General features: G+C 46.8%; 1 protein-coding gene across 1 annotated transcript in view; it reads right to left on the reverse strand.

The window, feature by feature from the left end:
* Window positions 1–5,301, reverse strand: part of FKBP6 (FK506 binding protein 6) — a 16,181-nt gene that overhangs the window by 6,522 nt on the left and 4,358 nt on the right. The window lies entirely within an intron of this gene.

Consider the following 5,301-nt stretch of genomic DNA (forward strand, 5'->3'; position numbering starts at 1 on the left):
ACAATGAGACTCCAACTCAAAAAAAAAACACCTGTAGCTGTCCCTTCAACAAGTCCTGCATACAGTGGTGTGCTGGAAAACACTTAGTACCCAGCCGAAGTGGGGGGAGGTAGGGGAGGCGAAACTTTGTAGCATTTGCCTATTCCTGTGGAATAAATATTTCTACCAGGGCTGCCTTCAAGCTGCCAAGATGACATTAACCAAGGTCACAAAATCCCCGAAAACTCTGCCATCAAATTTTGAGACGCTGGGCTTTCATAAGCTCCGGCACACGACTGCCGCTTCCGGCAACACTCCTCTCCCCGATGCAGTCTCCCTCCATGGCTCCCGACCATCCACTTCAGCTAGTCCAAAACCCATCCATACGCATTTTAACGTCTTCCTGAATCTGGCCTTCATTTTGAGTACCTGCTTTTTAAATGTGACCTGTGTTTCAGACTAGAAATCGACCAGCTGCTTCCTGAACAGGCTCTGCTCACTTCCAGACCTTTGCTCAATCGTTCCTCCAGCCCTGAGTTAATTTCTCCCGCCCTATTTCCCTATCATTTTGTCCCTCGAAACACAGCTGAAGCCCCATTTCCTCAAAGCCTCTACCTGCTGTTCTACCCACAAAAATCTTCCTCTTCTCTGAAAAGCCACAGCACTAAGTACCTAAACTTAGTCCATTCAGGCTGCTACAGCAAAAATACCATAGAGTAGGTAAGCTTGCTAGCAGGAATTTCTCTCACACTCCTGGAGCCTGGGAAGTCCAAGATCAAGCCACAGGCAGATTCAGGGTCTAGGGAGGCCCCACTGACACCTCCTCGCTGTGTCCTCACATGGTGAAAGGGACAAGGCAGTGCTCTAGGGCCTCTCGCATAAGGGCATTAATCCATTCATAAGGGCTCAACCTTCAAGATCTAACCACCTCCCAATACCACCACATTAGTGATTAGGTTCAGCATATGAACTCTGGGGAGACACACTCAAACCAGCTGCTTGTTAGCTGTTTGAGCCACGTTTGATCTTTCTACCTGGATTCAAGTCTCTTAAAAGCAAGAGCCCTGCCTGACACTTCTCGTGTTACACACATAATGCTGAGTAAATGGCTGGAAACACAGTGATGCTCAATACAGGTCAGTCTGCTGCTCCAAAGACTGAGGAAACTTCTACTAGGAAAAGGCATGCTGCTGCCGGGGGTGGTGGCTCACGCCTGCAATCCCAGCACTTTGGGAGGCCGAGGCGAGGGGACGACCGCAGGCTTCGAGCGAGACCCGCCTGGCGACTTGGCGAGGCCTCGTCTCTACAGTGAATCAGAAAGTTAGCCGGGCATGGTGGCGTGCACCTGCAGTTCCAGCTACTTGGAATTCTGAGGCGGAAAGATCGCCTGAGCCCAGCAGGTCGAGGCTGTGGTGGCCATGAGTGTGCCACTGCATGCCAGCTCAGGCGACAGAGTGAGAATCCGACTCAAAACCAAAAAACAAAAAACACTTCCTGCTGAGCACAGCAGACTTAACATCTACCCTCCACTCCCTCCTGACCTTACAGGAAAAAGAAAGGTTTTCTCCAACAAGAGCAAAAGACAGGAAGAGGATCAATAACAAACCCAATGCGCCAGAGTGGGTGGCAGTGTGACGACTGACTTGGCAGACAGTGTCACCAGGAACTGATGGAACCAGGAATCAAGCTGTCAGACGGCAGCGGTGAGCTGAGTGAAGGAGGACAGGTCAAACGCTTCCCCCACTCACTGCCCCACGCTCAGATGGCCGCCACCTCAGGAATCAGGAGGTCTGTTTTCTGCACAGATGGAACCATAGAGGTTCTTCATTCAGGCACAGCATGGAACAGAGGGCAGGAAGGGGGTATACTGACAGCAGGGATATGCAAGGAAAGTGTCAACAGACAGGAGAATCTCTGTCCTGCCCTCTGTTCCCCTCCCGGGATGCTGGTGCCTTGGCACACACATGGGGTGGGAAGAAGACTGAATGGCCTCTGAGGAAACGCATACTCTTGACAAGTGAAGTCTATCTGATCACACTGCAATCTGCTGCACCAAGCCCTTGGAATTCCCAGTTTTTGTTTTTTTTGAATTGGGGTTTCACTGTCACCCAGGTTCAATTGCAGTGGCACTCACTGCAGCCTCGACCTCCTGGGCTCAAGCAATCCTTCTGCCTCAGCCTCCTGGAGAGCTGGGACTACAGGCACATGCCACCATACCCAGTTATTTTTTTTTCAGTGGAGACAAGGTCTCACTATATTGCCCAGGCTGGTATCAAACTCCTGGACTCAAGTCATCTGCCTGCCTCAGCCTCCCAAGTGCTGGAATTACAGGCATGAGCCACTGCACCAGACCCCAATTAACTTTTTTTTTTTTAACCGCAACACTTCCTAAGGTGCAAGTCCCTCTCTCCAGTTGAACTCAATCAGCTCTTTGATGGCTTTTTCAAATCTTAGTGGTCAAAAAGCACCAGCCATTTGAGGAAAGTCTTTGGATCTGCTCTCTTCTTCCACAGTAATTGAATTTTTTGCCAGGAGCATGCACAACCAGAATATAGATATTTTCTAGCCTTCCTTGCAGCTAGGCAAGGCTAAGAGAACAGGTTCTGAAAAACATAATTCAGCAGAAGCGTCTCTCAGAGAGTTGGTACGTACCCTCAGCCCTTTCTTCCTTTCTGCTGCCTGGAGCTCAGAGATCTCATCCTGGACCACAAGGCCAGAGTTCCAGCCTGGAAATGAGAAGCATCCTGGGTACATGAAAGCCTTGTGGAGCAGAGCACAGCCCTGGTTTGCATACCTCTAGCCTTTTCCATGAGCGCAAAATAAACTATCCTTGGGTCACTGTTACTCCAAGTCTCTGTGATGTGCTGCCAAACTTAACACAAACACAGCTTTCAATGTACAGAAAGCCAAACAAACAGAAAAAGAACTGAGATTACATTATAATCAATAATCTAAAGAGATAAGATAACATGGAGGACAGAATGCTGGGGAAAGCAAACAGAACAAAGAGTCCTTCAAAAAAATTTTTTTTAGTGAAAAACTCATTAGAAAAAGTGGCAAGCCGGGCTCAGTGGCTCAGCCTGTAATCCTGCGCCTTTGGGAGGCTGAGGTGAGTGAATTGCCTGAGCCCGCAGGTTCGAGATCCGCCTGGGCAACTTGGCAAGCCCTCATCTCTACAATAAATCAAAAAATCAGCCGGTCGTGGTAGCGCATGCCTGTAGTTCCAGCTACTTGGAAGCCTAAGCCGGAAGGATCGCCGAAACCCAGCAGGTCAAGGCTGTGGTGGCCGGGAGTGGCCACTGCATTCTAGTCTGGGCGACGGAGTGAGACTCCAACTCAAAAAAAAAAAGTGTCAAGAAGTCAAGGAAAGCTCCCAGACAATGGAGCAAAAAGGAGAAAAGATGAGAAATTGGAGGGGCATTTTTAAAAAAAAGGACAACCAGAAACTCAATCCAGGAGGTGTGATAATCAATTAACTGGAGTTCCAGAAAAAGTGCAGGAGACAAGAGTAAGTTATCAAAGAAATAACTCAAGAGTTTCCCAGAGATGAGGAAAAATTTTCTGAATGAAAAGATACACTAAAGGATCATCACAAGTTTTAAAACATAGATGCACACAGTCACATCGCTGTAAAATTTAAGAACACCAGAGGAAAAAAGATTCTAAAGTCTCTACAGAGAAAAAAGGTAGGTTGTATATAAAGGGATAAGAACCTAGATGATATCCAGACTTTTATTAACAATTCTAGGAGCCTACATGCAAAAAATAATGTTTTTAAACACACAATATAATATACTCTATCAAAACAAAGCAGCAAGCGGAAAGAAAGACAACAGGAAATTCACAGAACAAAATCACAGAACAGCTCCAGGACAAGAGCCAAGCAGCGGACCCAGGGAGCTTCTCGTCTGATCAAGAGCTGTAACGGGGACGGTCCCAAAAAAGGACCAGTGGGTCAGAGGCCAACTGCACAGAAGATTGTGTTGAAAGAACTTTCTTTAAAAAAAAATACATACATATATATATGTATGTGCATATGTATGTATATATTTTTTTTTTAAGTCGGAGTCTCATTCTGTGGCCCAGGCTGGAGTGCAGTGACACAGTCACAGCTCAGCGCAGCCTCCACCTCCTGGGCTCAGGAGATCCCCTCACCTCAGCCTCCTGAGTAGCTGAGACTACAGGCATTGTGCCACCACATCTGGCTAATTTTTTGATTTTTTTTGTAGAGGTGAAGTCTCTCTCTGTTGCCCAGGCTGGCCTCGAATTCCTGGGCACAAGTGATCTTTCTGCCTCAGTCTCCCAAAATGCTGGGATTACAGGCAGAAACCACTGTACCCAGCTAAGAAAGTCTACATTTCTACTTTATTTACTCTTTTTCAGGATTCTGTTACTTCTAGCTGAAGGCAAATCCTGAAGTGTTTAGGTTTAGCATGCAGGTGAGACCAAGTCAAAATGTTCCCTAGACTCTAAACTGTGTCCTGTTTGCCTTTAAAACCCAGGGTTGAGTTTGGCACACAAAAAGTGCTATTTGTCAAATGAATAAATTACAAACGAAACAAAACAGCTGTCAGCATAACCTGCACAAGAAGCTAAATCACAACCAGAAACTTGACGAGACTAGTCACCTCGGAGAGTGAGATGAACACCCACCGTCAGAGAGACAAAACATGAAGATTCCAAACAGGGTGGAGAAATCAGTTGGTAGAGGACCTAATAAATACTGGCATGACTGCTTGAAAAAAAATTAATAAACTTTATTTTTTAGAGCAGTGGGATGGGAATTTTAAAACAATTTGAAGTACATATACACATGAAAGAGGACAAAAATACACGCATGGCTCAATAAACTTTCACAACCTAAACACACTCATGTAACCAGAATCCAGATCAAAACACAGATCATTACCAGGTGTCCCTCAATCCTGTGTGCCCACTCTCCCAGTCATTATTCCTTTGTCATGAGTTGTTTTTTTTTTTTGAGTCAGATTCTCATTCTGTTGCCTATGCTCATGGCCCCCACAGCCTCAATCTGCTGCGCACTGGTGGTCCTTCCACCTCAGCCTTCCAAATACCTGGAACCACAAGCGTGCGCCACCACGCCAGGCTAATTTTTTGATTTATTATAGAGACAAGGTCTCGCCATGTTGTTCAGGCTGGTCTTGAACCCCTGAGCTCAAGGCAATCCTCTCAAAGTGCTGGGATTACAGGTGTGAGTCACTGTTCCCAGCTGAGTTTTTTTGAGTTGGAGTCTCACTCTGTCACCCAGACTGGAGTGCAATGGCCGCTCCCGGCCACCACAGCCTCAACCTGCTGGGCTCC

This window comes from Carlito syrichta, unplaced genomic scaffold, assembly GCF_000164805.1.
Source record: "Carlito syrichta isolate Samal-C Ts95f unplaced genomic scaffold, Tarsius_syrichta-2.0.1 Scaffold123615, whole genome shotgun sequence".
Lineage (NCBI taxonomy): Eukaryota > Metazoa > Chordata > Mammalia > Primates > Tarsiidae > Carlito > Carlito syrichta.